Raw genomic sequence first — 20258 nt, 5'->3', positions numbered from 1 at the left:
AAGGCCAAGTGGGGAATGTAAACTTCCATCACTGCGAAGAAGTAATAAGAGCTCCGGACCTCAGTCGGGTGCTAGCACTTTCGTTCTCTAGGGCTTATGGCAGTCCTCACTCCTCACCATCCCAGTGGAGAAAACTACACCAGAAGCTTGGCCTTCCACGAGCACCCAGAAGACACATCCTTCCCACTCCCTGCCTGGGTGGTGGTGATGAAAAGGCCTAGGCAGTGTCAGGACTCCTGCCAGTGCCAGAGCTGATGAGGCCGCCTCTACCCTGTGACAGTGTGGGGACAGCACAAAGGCACTCAGGAATCTTCTAGACAAGGAGGTATCGCTGGGGGCCCAGCAGAGAGTTGAAACTTGCACTCTTGTCCAGAGTAACCAAGAGTTCCCCCAACACACAAAGACCAAACCAGAAGCCAGAACTTCTGCCTTTTCTGGCCAAAACAAGGTTAATAGCTTCTTCTCCTGCAGAGAAGAGTCAGAAAAAGAGCAGACTATAACAGAATACTTAGATCCAGAGTTTCCCATATCAACATCCCACAGGACAGCGTCAGTGGAAAATTACTATATGAATTTTGAATACGGATGTATTTGGATATTAGAATACTACATAAGATATATTCTATGTGCCAATTGACACAATGTAGATGCTGTCTGCTGCATGAGAGATATTCTATAGGCCAGTGGACACAATGTATATGCTGTCTGCTGCATGAGAGATATTCTATATGCCAGTGGACACGATGTATATGCTATCTGCTGCATGAGAGATATTCTATATGCCAGTGGACACGATGTAAATGCTATCTGCTGCATGAGAGATATTCTATATGCCAGTGGACACAATGTATATGCTGTCTGCTGCATGAGAGATATTCTATATGCCAGTGGACACAATGTATATGCTGTCTTCTACTGCATGAGAGATATTCTATATGCCAGTGGACACGATGTATATGCTATCTGCTGCATGAGAGATATTCTATATGCCAGTGGACACTATGTAGATGCTGGAAGTATTTTAAAGCAGCCATCAGGCAGATACACCAGGAAGTATGTTTAAAGGCTGGGAAGAAATGGGAACTAAAGCCTCAGCGGAGACCCCGAAGCTGAATGCCGATGCAGGCGGAGGGGTCAGTGCACTGGGAGATAAAGCAGCAGAGCCTTCTGAGCAACAGGAAGAAAGCAACAACAAAACAACAACCAGTGAGCAGCACCTCAGGTTCCCACAACACTACCACAATATATAACATTCTTGTCATCAGAATCCCAGAAGGAGAAAGATGTCAGGGCCAAGAGCACCTGAAATGATGGCTGAGCATCCCAGATATAGTAAAGGCATCACAAAAATCTAGGGTGAACTCAAAACTGTTAGAATGAATCCAACACTCAGATGTATCAGTCACTTTTGAAAAAACAGAAAAAAGAAATCGTGAAAACAGTGAAGGAAATGACACCTGATCACCCACTCACTTGTGAGGCACGAGCTCATAAGCCCAGAGGTCGGAAGGAAGTTGTTTAGCTTTTTAAGTGTTGAAGAAAACAATCTTGTCAATCCATGATTCCATATCCCATGAAAACATCCTTCAAGAATGATAAAAAAACACTCTCAGGTTAAGGGGGAACAAAAAACGAAACAAATTCTTGCCAGCAGATCCACTTGGAAAGATGGGCTAAATGACATCCTTAAACAAAAGGAAGACTGGAAGAGTGAGCCCTGAACGTTGGGAACGAGAAAAGAACAGGCCAAGCAAAAACGCTTTTCAACCAACAAGACTTCCTCTCCTTCTGTGTTTCCCAAATCACATTTGAGAACTGGACAAGAATGAGTTAGTGCCACTGCCTGTAAGGCATTGAAAGAACACAGAGGAAATATTTCAAGTGACCCTGAGGGAGGGCAAAGGACGGGATGGAGGTCAGGGGCCCAGCCCTGAATAACCTTAAAGGCACCAAAATCATAGAATTATGCCCTATCCATACAAAACCAAACTCAAAACAAGTAACAGTCAACAGGAAAAAGGAACCTGAGTTCATCTGGCAACACGTATTGCACTGACAGATATTGTGGTGGGTAAAATAGGAAGTACTGAGAGAAATTGTAAAAATACAACAAACTGGACAAAAATGAAGATGCGGCGACATCTGGGTGGCACAGTGAGACAGTGAGAGCGGAAGGAAATTTACAGCTGCGTGCGTGTGCCAGAGGAAAGAAATGTCAAAAACAAAACAAAAAGACTTCTACTCTGCCAGTCTCAAGAAAAAGCAATGTGAACCAAGAAGCAAGATGAAGGGGAAAAAATAGTAATAATAAGCAATCAGAATCAGAAACAGAAACGAGAAAACCAGTCAAATCAAGTGTTGGATCTTCAAAAGAAAACTCTGTGTGTGTGTGTGTGTGTGTGTGTGTGTGTGTGTGTGTGAGAGAGAGAGAGAGAGAGAGGGGTGGGGGGGGGGAGACAGAGACAGAGAATGACGGAAAGTCTGCAAATAAGACAAGCTGGGTCAATTCCCACCCAAACCCAGGTAACAGCGCCCCTGCAGACCATGCCTTTAACACAAGGGCCTTTAAAAATGTCTAAAATGCAGTGTCGGTTTGTGGTTCCATTTCAGGTCAAGAGAAGCCATCTGCCATGAGCAGGCAGCAGGCACAGCCAGCTCCTCCCATCAGGGGTCATCTCAAACAGACAGGGAACCAGGCAGGGAAACTGTGGGGAAGGCTGTCCTCAAATCCAATAGGTCTCTTGGGAGGATCTTAGAGGGCCTTGAGGCCGGGTCAGAAATGGGATATATACAATTCCAAGCCGGATCTGGGGTTCTTGCTGCTGGTACCTGACAGCTGACGGGGAGTGTGTATTTGTGTGTGTGTTTATGTTTGTGTGTGTGTGTGTGTGTGAAGGGCCTGATCCTTGCACCCACTGCGCTCCTCCTGAGGCTGCTGAGACGTCTGCAGCAGGCAGCAGCTCTGACATGGGGTGGTCACCTTCCTTTCCGGTGCCTCCACATCGCCTCTATAGAAGTGGGTAACTGTACCAGTTGATCTGCACCTCTGCATGGTGATAAAGCAACTTGGACTAAATCCAGCGTGGGGAGGCTGGGTTTACTTGGCTAACATTTCCCCATCACACCCCATCGCTGGGGGAAGTGGAGGAACCTGGAGGCAGGCACTCAGCAGAAGCCACGGAGGAGCTGGCTTACTGGCTAGTTCTCAGGCTCACGCTCAGCTACGTTTAGTAAACTTCCCAGGACCACCAGGCTAGGTGTGCACCTCCCACAGTTGGCTGGGTTTTCTCACATCAACCCTTAACCAAGAAAATGCCCAGAGACATGCTCACAGTCCAATCTGATGGAGACAGCTCCAAAATTGAGGTTCCCTGTTCTCAGATGACTCTAGTTAGTGTCAAGGTCACAAAAAACAACCAGCTCAAGGTCAAAGACTATTAAGAAAATTGAATTTGGGATTAAAATAAAATCTTTCATAAGAACTCTTCAAGTCCAGATGGGTTCACTGTAATTTTATTAAAAAGGAATGAATATCAATCTTATGTAATCTTTAAAAAAAAAAAAAACAAGAGGAGGTAATATTTCTCAATTCATTTTCTAAAGTTAAGCCATCAGAGGTGGGGAAGGGCAGGAAAACATCCCTTATGAATATGGTAGGTGTGGGCAGAATTCAGGACTGACTGACAGAGCCAGCTGCCCTGGCCTGGGAGGTTAAACTGATTACAATCGAGTTCAACACCTTACAGGAAAAGCCCGTGTATTAAAAGGACGTGAGTCTAACAGGAAGGTGTCAGCGAGTCTGAATTAGATCTGAACCCCTGAACAGGATTTCGGAAGCTGAGTCAATGTTATCAGATGAGTGAGAATCCAGACCAGAGCTCTTGGTTCAGTTTGTTCAGCCCGGGACAAGGGCTAGTAGGATCAGGAACTAAAGTTGTCGCTTGTTTATCCCTCCTTCCGGCGACCAAGGCCTCAGAATGCAGAAGGTTACTAATTCCTCCAAGGAGATCCATCCCTTCTTCTGCTGGTCTAAGGTGCTTTCAGATGAGTGATCCCAGACAGAGAAGAGACAATGCTCAGAGTATACAGAAGTCCCCAAAGGTTTTGTCCACTCCAGAGTTGTCTACCTCGCTGCAAGATCTACGGTCACGTGACAGCACTTCTTTCACTAGTAACCTAACAAGAGCCTGACTCGTTCGGTTGAGCACTCAGTGTTCCTGCAGGATGAGCCAGAGATTCAGAAACAACTTCCTCTTTGGTGAGAGCAGAGAGTGGTATCCCATGGTTCCTCTGGGCTCAGGAATTGGCTCCTGGAAGTTTGACGGCTGCATTGCCAAAACAATGCAAAACCCAGCAGCAATGGAGAAAATGTCCACTTTGGGTCCGGTGAGCAGCAACCCAAAGATTCTGGCCCCCTTCCCCAAGTGGAAGAGAAGCTCGAGGGCACAGCTGAAGGCTGTGACCACGTGTTTGTGTGGCCAGATCACTTCAGGTAGCACCTTGAAGTGAGCACTCCTTCATCTGCCCTGCAGAAGTTAGAGGCTGCTGGTGCACACGAGGACACACGATGGGGAGAAACCCCTTATGCGCCAGAGTTTGTGTGTGGTAAGCAGTTCACCACAGCTGAGCCTGAAAAACCACTGTCACATCCCCACGGGCGAGAAGCCTTTCCTCTGTGAGGCCCAGGGATGTGGCCATGCCTTTGCTAAGCAGTCAAGCCCCGAAAACATCTGGTAGTTTACTCAGGAGAGAAACCTCACCCGTGCCAAGTCTGTGGGAAGGCCTTCTCTCGGAATGGGGCCAGGACTGTGTACTCGAAAGGATCACTTGTAGCTGGGGACAACTGGGAGTCAAGAACAGAACAAGCTTCTGAGTGAGGAAGGAGAGTAGTTTGCCTGAAGACGCTTCAGCACTCAGTAAAAGTCTGGTGGCTGTGACTCCCCACCCAACCCCTTTGGCCTTGGTGGAGAGTCCTTGAGTCTAGCAAATACCACTTCCATCCTGGCAGTTGATGATGAGGTGCTGCCTGAAAGAGCCCCCAGCTCCTGCCTAAGAGCCCCACGGTCGGGGAGGCAGGCCTACAAAGTCTCTGTCTTAACTGGGATAAATCCACAGAAGTTACTAAACCAGGGAGGTTTAACTGAGAGACAGACGTGAGTGTGCTGGCGCCAGGAAGATCAGTTCTGCCCGACCCCAGAGTGCATGACGGGAACAGATCCAAAAGGCTCACATGGTGCCGTAACTAAAAGGAATCTCTCAACTTGCCTGTGTTCATCTTCCCTAGCAGAGAAGAGGTAAGCCTGGGGCTTCTCTTCGGCCTCCATGTGACCCGGACAGTGAGGCAGTGACTGTGGGCTGGACAGCATAGCGGCCTCTCTTTTCACTGCAGAGATGTGGGACGGACTTCTCCAAATGCAAGCTTAAGCACAGGTTGGTGAAGGTTTTCACTGTGGCTGTTTTTTTTTAAAGAGTATTCGTCAATCCTCCCCTTCTCCCTTCTCTCTCCCCATCTCTCCTTTCTCCCCACCCCCACCCCACCCCCGTGCTCCCAACTTTTGCCCTGCAATCTTGTCTACTTCCAATATCCAGGAGGATAAATACATGTTTTTCTTTGGGTTCACCTTCTTCTTTAGCTTCTCTAGGATCACGAATTATAGGCTCAATGTCCTTTGTTTATGGTTAGAATCCACTAATGAGTGAGTACATACCATATTCATCTTTTTGGGTCTGGGTTATCTCACTCAGTAAAGTGTTTTCTATTTCCATCCATTTGCCTGCAAAATTCAAGATGCCATTGTTTTTTACCGCTGAGTAGAACTCTAAAGTGTATATGTGCCACCCCTTCTTTATCCATTCTTCCATTGAGGGGCACCTAGGTTGTTTCCAGGTTCTGGCTATTACAAATAGCGCTTCTATGAACATAGTTGAGCAATGCTTTTGTAGTATGGTTGGGCATCTCTTGGGCATATTCCCAAGAGTGGAATTGCTGGATCCTGAGGTAGGTTGACTCCCAGTTTCCAGAGAAACCGCCACACTGATTTCCAAAGTGGTTGCATAAGTTTGCATTCCCACCAGCAATGGATGAGTGTTCCCGTTACTCCACAACCTCTCCGGCGTAGGCTATCATTGGTGTTTTTGATTTTAGCCATTCTGACAAGTGTAAGATGGTATCTCAAAGTTGTTTTGATTTGCATTTCCCTGATCACTAAGGAGGTTGAGCATGACCCAAGGTCAGCTGGACTGGGACTGAGCAAGCATGTGATCAAACTGGACTCTCTGAATGTGGCTGACAATGAGGGCTTACTGAGAAGCCAATGATAATGACACTGGGTTCTGATTCTACTGCATGTACTGGCTTTGTGGGAGCCTAGTCTGTTTGGATGTACACCTTCCTAGACCTGGATGGAGGGTGGGGGGGCTTGGACTTCCCACAGGGCAGGGCACCCTGACTTCTTAGGACTAGAGAGGGAGGGGGAGGGGGAGGGGGGAGGGGGAGGGAAATGGGAGGAGGTGGAAATTTTTAATAAATAAATAAATTAAACAAAAAAGAGTATTCGTCCTTGACCCAACTCCTTCCATTATGGTTGAACAACGTCCTGCTTCCAACCTCAACCACAGAACCTTACCAGGAAGTTGAGTTTTCAAGATGCCTTGTTGCTTTGAAGAAGGGAGTGATGCCCATTATACTGTGGCATTCACTCTTTAGCGACCAGAGTAAAAGACTCAGCCACTGGGACGTAAAACATAAGTTATTTGACTCTCCCCTCAGCCCAGGCTGAGGTACTGTCTTATCCTGTACACCTCCACTTGGTCATTTTGTTGTTGCTGTTGTTGTTTGTTTATGGGGTAAAAAAATCATGATATGAGTTTTGTTTACTTAGCTTTTTTCTAAGTTAAAAAAAATCACATGATTAGGAGTTTCAGTTTTTTCTTTAAAATAAACAAAAGAACCCAGCCCCCCCAAAAAATATGGATGCAGAGGTCTTATAAGAATATTAGCAAACAATTCAGCAAGAGAACCAATATTATAGCCAATGACTTAGTAGTGACTTATATAAGCTTGGTGCAGTGTCTAAAAATTCATCAATGTAATCTACCTCACTAACAGGATAAAGAAGAAAAGGTACATGGTGTTAACAATTCTATCATCTCTGGACTGATACAGAAAGGTATATGAGCAAATTTAGCATGGACTAGTTATTTTGAAAAACTTTTTTAAAAACAGGATTATAAGAGACAGAAGAAAGAGAGCTCCACAAACGGACAGCTGGTGTTCTACTGCAGAAGGAAGGTCACATCATAGCAATCAAATGCCAAGCATAAGAAGAAAATAAAACTACATGTTGGGGGATTGGCTCGGTGGTAAAGCATTTGTCTAGCATGTATGAGGCTGTGGGTTCAATCCCCAGGACTGACACAGAACACTGTGTGTCTGTCTGATGTTGGTCGGAAACCTAGGTAACAACTTTAAAGTGGAGAATTATAAACAGGTACAGAGATGCTCACAGGCAGAGACAGAAGCAGGGGGATCTACCTCAAGGCCATCCTTGGTGGCAGGGTAAGTTCTAGGCTGTCTATCCTAAGCAACATGAGACTCTCATCTCAATTTTTTGCTTTGTTTTTTGAGACAGGGTTTCTCTGTACAGCCCTGTCTGTCCTGGAACTCACTCTGTAGACCAGGCTGGCCTTACATTAGAGATCCACCTGCCTCTGCCTCCTGAGAGCTGGAATTAAAAACATGTGCCACCATGACCACCTGGCTCCCCCTCAAAATTTTTAATTAAAAAATTTTAATTTAAAACAAAATTAAGAACTATAAATAGAAATTATTATAAATTGGGAAAGGCAGTGAGTGCAGGGAGACTGGATAATTAAAACTCTGTATATGGAGTAGATACATTCACCGACCTGGTGCCGAGCCCAGCAGACTATCAATCATCTGATTTAGCCATTTTCCTATGTTTGAGCAGTGGATTCTGGGATGCTCCACGCACCCACCCTAGCTGTATAGACATTCGTTGAAATGCGTAGACTTTGAGTCTGGTACTTTTTGTGTGTGATGTTTTGATTTATTTGCAATTATTTGTTGTTGTTTCTGTTTGTTTGAGACAGGGTTTCTCTGTCTAACAGTCCAGCCTGTCCTGGAACTCACTCTGTAGACCGGGCAGGCCTCAAACTCACAGAGATCCAACTGCCTCTGTTTCCTGAGTGCTGGGATTAAAGGTGTGCACCACCACTGCCCGGATAAGGTAGGTTTTTTTTAAAAAAAAAAAAATAATGAAGTTTATAAAATAAAAAAATGGACAAAAAAGTTGTAGGATTACAGATGTTGGGAATCACTGTTACTGTTTTTCTCTTTTTCTGTAATTAAAATATAAAATAAAATGATAAGTCATCATCTTGCTTGTTTTGTGATTCCCCGTCTCTAAGAGTGTGTAATTTATGGGAAAATCAGAAAAGTGTTTCTCACAGAAGAAGAATGAGATGTCAAAGGCCGAGGTTCTGGCATTTGGTCAGATAAGGGTCTTATGTCCTCCCACAACAGAAGGGTTAGTGGAAGCCTCTGAAATGCCCACTCCCTTATGGCCGTACTGCCTCTTAAAGATTCCACCTCGGTACTACCTTCTGGATTATGGAAGGGCTGCATTCAAACCACTGAAGATATCGATGGTATCTAAGAAAGAGGTGAAAGAGATATTTTAAACTAAGCCGGACAGGCAAGTGCAATCTACAAGAATGGAATCTCCAAACAGGGCGACCTTCCTAGTCTATTCCAGCCTCACAGGTGCCGGACACTCCTCGTGCTTACAGCTCCCCCAATGAGCAAGTAAAGAAATGTCCACCTGCAAATCCCAAAGTATCCAAGGAGTTTTAAGGGAATTTTTGTTAATATAAACCAAGTTTTGTGTCAAGAGAGTATAAACTATATCGCTACAAACACAAAGTAGCCACAATTGTCTCTCCATCTACCAGAGAAGCCACTGCTGGCCTAGGGCCATGCTCCCCTTCTGACCTTGTTCATTGTACGTGAACACTTGAAGGCTAGAGGTCCGTATCAAGTGTCTTTCCGAATGACTCCCCTGATCCTGCGGCTAGCTCACCAACTCACTGACTGGCAAGCAGGTGAGATTCTGTATCCTCTAGCCTCCCCTCCTTTGGGGGGTCACAGGCTTCTATGCACCTGGCTTTTATTTATTTTTGCTGTGTATGTGTGTATATGTGTGTGCATGTAGGAATGTGTGCGCTTGGGCATGCCTGTGTACGGAGGCCAAAGGCTGATGATACCCGGTGTCCTAGACAGTGGCTTTTGGCACTGCACGTTATCTTTTGAAACAGGTCTCTCTCTGGACCCAGAGCCAACACCTGGTGAGAATGGTGATCAGTGACCTACAGGGATCTGTCTCCACCCCTCCTGCCCTGGGGTTACTGATCTGAATTCAGATCCTCACGCTTGTGTGATAGGCATGTTACCATCTGAGCCATCTCCCCAGGCCCCTGAGCCTTGCTTTGTACATGGGTGTTGGAGAATCCAAACTTGGGTCCTCATATTTATGTGGCAGACACTTTATGGTTTAAGCTATTGCTTAGCCCCTCAGGTTTTTTAAAATGCATAGTTTTGTAAAGTTGATATTAAACATCACTTTAAGTTATCTAGCAAGCCTTCAGTTTTCAATATAATTATTGTTTATCTATTTCAATGTTACTAAAAATGAAGGTATTCTTTAATACTATTACGAGTGCAGGTTTTTGGGACAGGGTTCCCTGAAGCCCTGGCTGACCCTAAACTCACTGTAGCACCATGGATGACCTTGACATTCCGATGCCTCTGTGTGCACCTCTGGAGTAGGAGAGGAGATGACAGATGTGCACTAGCAGGCCTGGTTTGATGAGGTAACGGAACCGGGTTCCGTCCATATCAGGTGAGTACTCCGCCACCTGAGCCAGATCCCTAGTCCAGGCCTTCACACTCTGACCATGTTCTCTCCAGGTATTCAGAAAGCCCTGGAGATACTTTAGTGACATCAGCCTTATATAAAGACAGGGTTTCTCTGTGTATTCCTGGCTGGCCTGGAACTCACTTTGTAGCCCAGGCTGGCCTCAAACTCACAGAGATCCGCCTGCCTCTGCCTCCCGAGTGCTGGGATTAAAGGCGTGCGCCACCACTGCCCGGCTAGGGCACTTCCTACTGAAAGGTTACTTAGTGGAAGAAGTGCCATGGAGCATGTGTGCATGTCAGTAACCGACCCTGGAGTGAGCTCTCTCCTCCTGCCTTCAGGGGGTTCGGAACCCAGGTCACCAGGCTTACATAGCAAGCTCCTTTCTTTACATGCTAAGCCATTTTGCTGGCTAGAGCTTTTAACTTACTAAGGACGTTAACTTGCTTCATATATACTACATCTTCCGCCTGTAGTTTGTGTCGCATTTTTGCGACTTGAACATTACTTCAATCCAATTCAGCTTTCTGGTAACGGTTTCCTCTCGGGCATCATCCTGACTCTCAGGCCACACTGACGGCTAAATCTGTGGATGTGTGCTACGTTCAACCCGCACTAGCTTCTCCAAGAACAGACTGCTGTTCTAGTACATATGAAACAAGGCCTGGGTCCCTACTAGACCCAGTTCTGAGGCAGGACTCCAGCTCATGCTGGGTTCCGAACCTCAGTTCTACCCGCTGAGAGTTCTGAAGGACTGTCTCCTCAGCTTCCGTGCTGGAGGAAACGTCCTCCTACCTCGTCTTTAGACACAGACCGGTGAGGGGAACTCGGGTCTTTAACTCCGACATTTCATTATTTGCAGCATCTGATCTCCCTCGTTTGTACTAGTATTCCTGGAGGGGGACCTCAAGTTTAAGGCCACCTCAAACTATTTAGCAAAATCTTGTCTAAAAAAGAAAAGGAAAAATTTTTCAGGGTTCCTTTAGTCCCTTTAATTAATAGGTTAAATCTCCCCATAACAAGCTAATTGTTGCTACTGAGAATCCTAATCTCATCATAGGTCTGGAATGTAGTTCAGTGACAATGTATGCCCAGTGCATGCCATGCCCCAAGTTCTGTCCTCGGCACTGCAGGGAAACAACAGTACTCACCACCGGCAATGTCCAGGAGTGGCAGACGATGGGCAGCATGCTAACCCAAACTCCATTTCTATCTCTCTTCTCATGCCTGCTACAGACGCCATAAAACTTAAAAACTTGACTCCTGATACCTTCTGAGAGACCACGTTACCCAGCGCTGACTGAGGAGATACAAACTGGAGACTGGTAGCACAGCTTCTTCCCTTGCCTTCCTCTCACCGGGAATGTGGCCGTCTCTGAGATGCTCTCTGGTGATTCTCACCTCCTAACATCACATCCTTGTAGTTCCCCTCCAAATTGTCTCAGGGTTGTGTGAACAACCGAAAATGACAAAGATGATCTGTCACTTCTAAAATCAGGTTATAGAAGACACGGCAATTCTGCCTTGTTCTTGTCTCCCCTCTCCCTGACATCTTATGTTTCTTTTAGGCAAGTGTTTTAGGGTAGGTTCACTTAAACACTGTGAAGAGATTTCACCAGTAAAGGACTGACCCCGCTTCCGATGCTTACGTGACTTATTTTTGGAAGCAAATTTCCAGCATGGCTATCTTTCAAAGACTTCATCCCCAGGTGAGATCTTGATTTCAAGCCCAAGAAAGACCCTGAGCCAAGAACCTCCAAGCTAAGTCCCTTGAAAGCGCTCAACACTCAGAAACAACGTAAGTGAGTGGATGAATGCCTGCTGTTTCAAGCTGATACTTTCGGTGTCGTTTGATACTCATAAACAGATAATAAATACAGTGAATTTTGAAAAATAATAACCATTTTTTTTTTACTTAAGGACAGCAAGATCATTATGGCACCTAAATTAACACTTCTTGAGAAGGAAGACCCCTGTCCCTTTACCACACAGGCTGTGGCTCCTCCCACTGACATTTGCAGTGGGACACATTCCTCTTGGAAATGCCCAACCATTCACAAGGCCCAACTATAGTTTCCAAAGAAAGTGGGCTTTATTCAAGACTGTTGCTTCTCCTCAGAAGTCCACATTTCTCTTATCTTCGGGAGCATAGATATTTATTGTTTGACCCAGACTGTCTTGCAGGCACTCCTTGTATTTAAACAGTGGCTAGGATTAGCTCCTTCACCCAGCAACTGATTATAAATTCTTTCAACAGAATGCTTTCTTTTTAACATATGACTCCCTTTGACTCCCATTTTTAAAAACTCATTCACTTGTGTGTCCTCTGTGCCCCACTCCAGCCCTGACCAACACATACAATCCAGCAACAGATTCTAGGCTCTTGGCCCATACGGATTTCTTTGGAGGATAATCTGCTTTATCACATGGATCCTAGGGAAATGCTTCAGCCAAGAGTAGGCAGGGCCGAGCAGTGAGGAGAACAGCCACGAGTTTAGCTCAGAAAAAGCTCTCCTAAGAGCCCAGCATCCCCGTTTCTTGCTGCAGCTCTCCAGACCCCAAGGACTGCTCACACGTCACAGAAGGAACGTTTGGTCTGGCACAGAAGTGGAGGGGACTGAAACTCAGTGGCCTGGCTTTGTTCCTTCTCAGTGTACAACTGTTCAGTGATAGAGGCTACACAGTGCCAGAAGAGGAAGAAAAATGACAGGAAATCCTGATCCACATTTGTCCAAAATCATCAAACAAGCCCGGCAACTGGTAGTCACTCTGTGATAGCTTTTAGGCTGTCAGCAATTCTTGGCAAGTACAAGAACGAAAATACCGTCAGCCAAACTCTGTTAGGCTACGCGCGCATGGTCCAGTCTCTTGCCCTTAAGAAGTGTCCGGGGCGGGTACCTGAGAAAGGAAACTTAGCTGGAGTACAGCCTTCTGCTCTGTGAGACAGCATACACCAAGATGTCAAGGACACTGTTTGAGGAAAGGTCAAACTTCAGTTTCCTAATATTCTTGTTTCTCCAGATGTACCACTATATACACACAAAATTTACAACCTGAAGAACCATTTCCTACACATTAACTCTTAAAAAAAATTTTAAACTTTGAGGCATAAGAAACAATGTAGAATTTTGAAGCTAGCTGAACTGAATAACTCCTGGATCCCAATCAGACTTCATAACACAGTCAAGCAGGCAATGTTGTTTCATAGAAACAGTGATATCTGCCAGTCCAATAATAATCACTAGTTTTGCTTTTAGTGTTTATCCAACGACATCTGTTGGGAATGAATGCAATATGGGCTGCTAAGTTTGGAACAGTTCTTTGATTCTAAAAAGCGATCCCTTCTACGATGGCCACACTCAATGAAAAAAGAAACAGGGAAAGCGGCTACAGTCTTAATCTAGTCTCTACCACACAGAAACCCACAGGCCGTTTCTTTGACCTTAAAATGCTGTCACAGTCACGCATTGTGTGTGTATGCGGAATGAAGATAAATTCAGCTCTGATATTTTACGTGTGTGTGTGTGTGCACGCTTGCCAGAGGACAACCACAGGTATAATCGTCAGGATCTCCTTCCAGCTTGTGACCAAGCCTTCACGTGAGCTTTGTGAAGGGGCACCAGACTACATCTGATCTGGCATTAACTAAAACCCAAGCAGCTGGGCACACCTGTCAGGGACTTTTCTTAATTAAGTCATTTGAAATGGGAATACTCACTTTTAATGTGGATTTTTTTTTTTTTTTTTGATGTGGGAGTCACCTTTAATCCAGCTCTTTTGAGGTAGGAAGGTCCACCTTTAATCTGGGCAGCCTTATAAAGGACATGGAAAAGGGGGTTTTTGCCCTTTGCCTGCTTGCTCTTGCCTTTGCTGGCAAGCCCATTCCTTCACTGGCATCGGAGCCCACTTCTTCAGGATCCCAGTGTACACTGAAGACCAGCTGAGACCTCCAGCCTCGTGGACTGAACAGCTACGGATTCCTGGACTTTGCTTTGGTAGACAGTCATTGCTGGACTAGCTGGACTACGGCTGTGAGCTAGTCCTCTTTATATATATTCTATCAGTTATTATCAGAATTATATATAACCTATTAGGGTTCCTCAAGAGCCCTAATACAGCCTGGAGCTTACCAATTTGGCCAAGTGGTTGGACAGTGAGCTAGGGATCCTCCTGTCTCTGTGTGTGCCGCCAAGGCCCAGATTTTTAATGGGGATCTAACTCTGATTCTTGTGCTTGCGGACCGACTGACTGATCTCTCAGTCCTGGTTCTAGTCTCCCCTCTGCTGCCCCTACAGGCCATGCCAATGACTTATTAGTATAAAATTCACAATCCTCATGAAACTTTCCTGCCATTTGAGTATTTCTCCCATTCACAGGAAGGCAGGCCCAGACCCTAACAATGAAGCTGAGCTCCTCGCTCAGAGGAAGGGCCCTGTGATAAACTCAGGGACTGCCCCTTTGGGACTGCATCGTATTCTGACCCACTTCGGTGTCCCAGTCTCTCGCTTAGTTCTCGGTCTGAAAGCACCAAAGTGAGGCCCCAGCCAGTGATAATCTGTGTTTCCTGAATAGAGACTTCTCAGACAAGTATTATAGGGATGTAATTAGTTTGTAAGCGATCCCTTATACGTGCAATCCGCAATCCTCACCTGTAATTCCACCCATCAGGCATCTGTTTAGCAAATGTTTCCATTCTGACCACATGGCCTTCCTGATCTACTTATGAAGCTTTTTTTTTTTTTTGAGAGAGAGACTATTGATTGTCTTTAAATTGACTTATTTAGCACCAAGGAGTTTTATAAAGGTCCTAGAAAAATGTTACAGAAACAGACAGCAACAACAACGGGCTGCTGTTTTAGAGGAAAGAAATCCCTCAAAGGTACAGGCAACTCTGACCCTCATTTACCTTACGGGTCAGAAAGAGCAGGTCGTCACTGACTACATAGAATACACAGAATAATCTCATTTAAAGTATGCTTGGGTGACATCAGCACTGCTGTCTCAGGCAGCTACAAGGGAGCCTCAGATTTGTTACTAGAAGGCATGGGCTGGAGAAACTTCGAATAGTCACTGAAAGGAGGACAATTAACAGAAAGCGGGGGAAGGGGGGACAGGAGTCCATCCTCACTGATGATTCGCCGCTGTGTCCCTGAGGTGGGCCAGGCTTAATCTTCAATGCTCACAGTCTCGCCCGAGACTGAGGCTGGGGCTAAGGCTGCTGTCGCTGTGCGTTTTACTGTGCACGAATGTGGGTCCTCGCGCTTTGAAGCCGTCAGTGATGACTTCTAGCTCATGTCTCACGTGGCCGTGGCTGTCTTCTGTCTTCACACTCCTGCCAGGAAATGCTGCCATTTGCATACAAAGATATTTAAAGTTGAAGCATGGCTGTGTGTGTGTGTGGGGGGGGGGTTTAAAGTATGATGCGTATGTGCGTGTGCATGTTAACACATGTGGAGAGCACAGGGAACTTTCGGGAGCAGTTCCAGCCTGGCATCGTGGGTTTCAGGGACTGAACACAGGCTATCAGGATTGCACAGGATTGCTTCCTGCTGACCCATCCCTGGCATCCAGAAAGTGCTTGGACTTGAGAATTCTCAAAAACTAGCCACACTTTTCTTATTCATGTATATTCATGGTACAAAATAACGGTTTCAATAGATTTCCATGCATGTACATAATATATTCTGGGTGTACTCACTCCACAGTTAGACTTTTGCAGAGGGGGAAGCTGATAAAAACCTACAATCAATTCATTCTTTCATCTGGTTATGCATGCCAGGTCTGAATAAGCAGAAGAAATAAAATCATGTCATTTATAATTCCGCATCCAAAGAACGAACTCACACTTATAGCTTACACTGTGGTCTAGGTACAGTGCCGCTCCAACAAGGCTCCTGTGAAGGCTTGGCCACCAGGCGGTGGCGCTTTACACTGTGCCTGGTTGCAGGGGTTCCGATCTCATCAATGACCTCATCAAATGATCTCCACTGATGGACAGGTGTGGGAACTGTGAAAAGTAGTGATCTAGATGGAGGAAGTCAGTTCCTGAGCACACCTATGGTTCCTGTCCATCCCCCACCCCAGTTACCCACAAGGCTTCAGATCAAACGAACACAGATCTGGAAATGGAGCTGAATCACATAAGTTTTTCAGGTGTTTGTCAACGGTGACTGTAATATTCTTAATGCCTTAAAATACTGACCATTTATTATTAAGGCAGAAAGCCATAAAAATACGATTTACTTTATAAACTATCACTTCTAATTATAACCTGAAGCTTACACGCTGAAGTATTTATTTACAAAGACCCCTCTTTGGTGTGTCTGCAAGAAGCCTTGATTATCTAACGTAAGACAAGAGCCTCCGCACCGAGAATGAGGTTCCCCCTGAATCTTGGGACAGGCAGGCTGGGGTTCATAAAAGAATCGCTACTGTGAGCAGTGAGCAGGAAGACGACAGTCTGCTATGTCCCCCTTAGGACATCTGTATCAGTTTGAGAAATGTAAGATGTGAACGTGTGTCATCTGACAGCATTTAAAGCTTAATAAAGATGAAGCGAAGGAACCAATTAGATCATCTTCCACTTTCAAAAGCAAGATGTGTGACATGAACCGGAGAAAAGTTCCTGGGGACGCCACCACAATGGGAAGTCCTGAGCTGCTCGGGTAGCCGGCAGATACAAACACACACTAATCTAATCTTCAAAAGATTTTTTTGTTTTGTTTTTCAAGACAGGATTTCTCTGTATAACAGTCCTAGCGTTCTCATAGATGAGGAAGGCCTTGAACTCATGGAGATCCCCCTGCCTCTGCCACCCAGTGCTGGGATGAAAGGCATGTGTCACTTTATCGCCCAGCTCAAAAGTTTTATTTTATTTATTTATTTATTTATTTAGTTAGTTAGTTAGTTAGTTAGTTAGTTAGTTTGAGACAAGGTTTTTCTTTAGCTTTGCAGCCTGTCCTGGAACTAGCTCTTGTAGACCAGGCTGGCTTCGAACTCACAGAGATCTGCCTGCCTCTGCCTTCTGAGTGCTGGGATTAAAGGCGTGCACCACCACTGCCCGGGTCAAAAGTTTTATTTTTATTTTATATGTTTGAGCATTTTACCTAAATGCATGTAAGTGCACCACACACATAGAGTGCCTGTGGTGGTCAGAAGAGGGCGCTGGACTCCTGAGAACTGGAGTTATGGATGAATGTGAGCCACCGTATGGGTGCAAGGAATTGAGCCCAAATCCTCTGCAGGAGCGGCCAGCAGAGCTGAGCCATCTCTCCAGACCCATGAGTACTAATTTTTAAAGATGTGAAGAAGGAAAGTGTTGCCGTAGTGAAAGGAAGCACTAAACTAAAGTCTAAGAAGATCTACCCAGAGGAGAACTGATTGACTTGGGTCAAATGCCAATGAAGACTTTTAGTGCAGCAAACAGAAACCATTTTTGAAATAGAGACACTAGATAGAATACAAAAGACACTTTCTGGTGTGGAAAAAACCTTCAAAGCCGTTGTCTTGTTGGGTCTGATCATTCTGGCATAATAGTAGAAAAAAGCAACTATATCCCTACTTATTTTTTAAAATTATTTTTAACTTTTTTGTATGAATATTTTGTCCATATATAATGTACACAGAGGCCATAAGAGGGCACTTGATCCCCTGGGACTGCAGCTACAAAGGGCTATGTGCCACCATTTGGGTGCTGGGAACCAAACCCTAGTCCCTTGCAAGAACAGGCAGTGCTCTCTCTAAACTGCTGAGGCATGGCACCAGTCCCAACCTTATTTTTAGAATCTAGGTATTTGACAACCTTTATTCTAATGCCACTTTAATCTGGTTGCTTTTCTGGTGGATGCAGATTATATAAACCCCAGACTTGCAGTTCAGTTTCTTATATAACAGGAAAATTTGAGCCTCGGTCTGTCCTCACCCGTTTACTCCCAGGATGGGGAGTCTGACTGTTCCCAGGATTTACACATGCTCTGTCCTCCCCATGGTTCATCCCAGGGACCACGAACACACATCTAGACCATGGTGGAGGATATAGGGTAGATGCAGGGGGTACACAGAGCTCTGATAAAAAGGCAGGGCATGCGTGTCTCATGGTGTGAGACCGAGGGTGGGACAGACCATCATATTACAGGCGTCTGCACAGGTCATGAAGCTGCAGTCTTGTTCCTGTTCCCAGTCAGAAGCTTCTTTTGTTAAAGACCACACGGGGGTCATTGCTTCAAGTCACAAATCTGAAAATATCACTCCGACCTAAAATGTTGCATTAGCTCTCTATTACTGGTGTATGGCTTTGTTTTCTTGTTTTGTTTTTGTTTTTTCCATTAGCATTTTCTTTCTGCGACAGTCTTGGTATGTACAGCCCATGCTGGTCTTGAACTACGGCTCCTCCCGCGTCGCTCTCCTGAGTGCTGTGATTAGAGGCGTGCACCATCCCTAGTAATGCCAGAATTTCTAAATGGTCAACACGGTGCTTCTCAAACTGTAAACATGAATTAAAGTCACCTGGTGGTTAACTTTGGTTTAGAGAAGACATTGCATAAGCTGAGACTCAGTATTTCCAATGCCTTCCCAGCCAACAATACCGCTGCTCCACAGGTCTGGATGGAGACAAGAGGGCTTACAAAAGACAGTCTTCCTTCAGAAGCTGGCATCAACCACCTGCTTAGAAAGGAGCCTTCCCTCCGGTCTACTCACCTATTTAAAGAGCAGCAGCTTCCACTGTCCTGGAAGATAGGTGGGAGGGCAGGTAAAACTGCCAGGGAGTAATAATTGCTAACATGTATCCATTCATTCAATAAATACTTACGGAACATCTGTTTGTATATACTAGTGTTGAGCAAGATTCATTCATTCATCTGTTTGTATATGTACTAGTGTTGAGCAAGATTCATTCATTCATCTGTTTGTATATATACTAGTGTTGACCAAGATGGTCCAGCAGTGAATAAAAAGGTCTTGATCTTCATGGAGCAATTTAGTGATCAATTTAGTAATCCCAAGGAACTTAAAAATAATGATTTACAAAGATCTCAACATAAAGCCAGCCACACTGAACCTCATGGAAGAGAAAGTGGGAAGTACACTTGAATGCATTGGCACAGGGAACCACTTCCTAAATAGAACCCCAGCAGCACAGACACTGAGAGAAACAATTAATAAATGGAACCTCCTGAAACTGAAAAGCTTTTATAAAGCAAAGGACACGGTCAACAAGACAAAATGGCAGCCTTCAGAATGGGAAAAGATCTTCACTAACCCCAAATCAGACAGAGGTCTGATCTCTAAAATATACAAAGAACTCAAGAAATTGGACACCAAAAGAACACATAATTCATTAAAAAAAAAAAATGGAGTACAGACCTAAACAGAGAACTCTCAACAGAGGAATCTAAAATGGCTGAAAGACACTTAAAGAAATGTTCGACATCCTTAGTCATCAGAGAAATGCAAATCAAAACATCTCTGAGAGCCAGGCGGTGGTGGCGCACGCCTTTAATCCCAGCACTTGGGAGGCAGAGGCAGAGGCAGGCGGATCTCTGTGAGTTTGAGCCCAGCCTGGTCTACAAGAGCTACTTCCAGGACAGGCTCCAAAACCACAGAGAAACCCTGTCTCGAAAAACAAAACAAAACAAAACAAAACAACAACAACAACAAAAACATCTCTGAGATTCTATCTTATACCTGTAAGAATGACCAAGATCAAAACCACTGATGACAACTTATGCTGGAGAGGTTGTGGGGTAAAGGGAACACTTTTGCGTTGCTGGTGGGAATGAAAGTTGGTACAACCCCTTTGGATGTCAGTGTGGCGATTTCTCAGAAAATTAGGAAACAACCTTTCTCAAGACCCAGTAATACCACTTTTGGGTAAATATCCAAAGGATGCTCAATTGTGCCACAAGGATATGTGCTCAACTATGCTCATAGCAGCATTGTTTGTCATAGCCAGAACCTGGAAACAACCTAAATACCCTCGACCAAAGAATGGATAAGGAAAATGTGCTACATTTACACAATGGGGTACTACATAGCAGAAAAAAATAATGACAGCTTGAATTTTGCAGGCAAATGGATGGAGCTAGAAAACATTATTTTGAGTGAGGTAACCCAGAGACAGAAAGACAATTATCACATATACTCACTCATAGATGGTTTTTAAACATAAAGCAAAGAAAGCCAGCCTACAAACCACAATCCCAGAGAATTTAAGACAACAATGTGGACACTAAGAGAGACTTACATAGATCTAATCTACATGGGAAGTAGAAAGTAAAAAAAGACAAGATCTCCTGAGTAAATTGGGAGCATGGGGACCTTGCG

At 44.9% G+C, this 20258-nt stretch overlaps 1 protein-coding gene and 1 pseudogene across 1 annotated transcript in view; one reads left to right on the top strand and one right to left on the bottom strand.

Moving 5' to 3' along the window:
- Window positions 1-20258, bottom strand: part of Sesn1 (sestrin 1) — a 99850-nt gene that overhangs the window by 53929 nt on the left and 25663 nt on the right. The window lies entirely within an intron of this gene.
- Window positions 3846-5157, top strand: LOC130869704 (zinc finger protein 410-like; annotated as a pseudogene).

The sequence above is a fragment of the Chionomys nivalis genome, chromosome 2 (assembly GCF_950005125.1).
Source record: "Chionomys nivalis chromosome 2, mChiNiv1.1, whole genome shotgun sequence".
Lineage (NCBI taxonomy): Eukaryota > Metazoa > Chordata > Mammalia > Rodentia > Cricetidae > Chionomys > Chionomys nivalis.
Note: the sequence above shows the minus strand (reverse complement) of the source record. Positions and strands in the feature narration are given on the sequence as shown.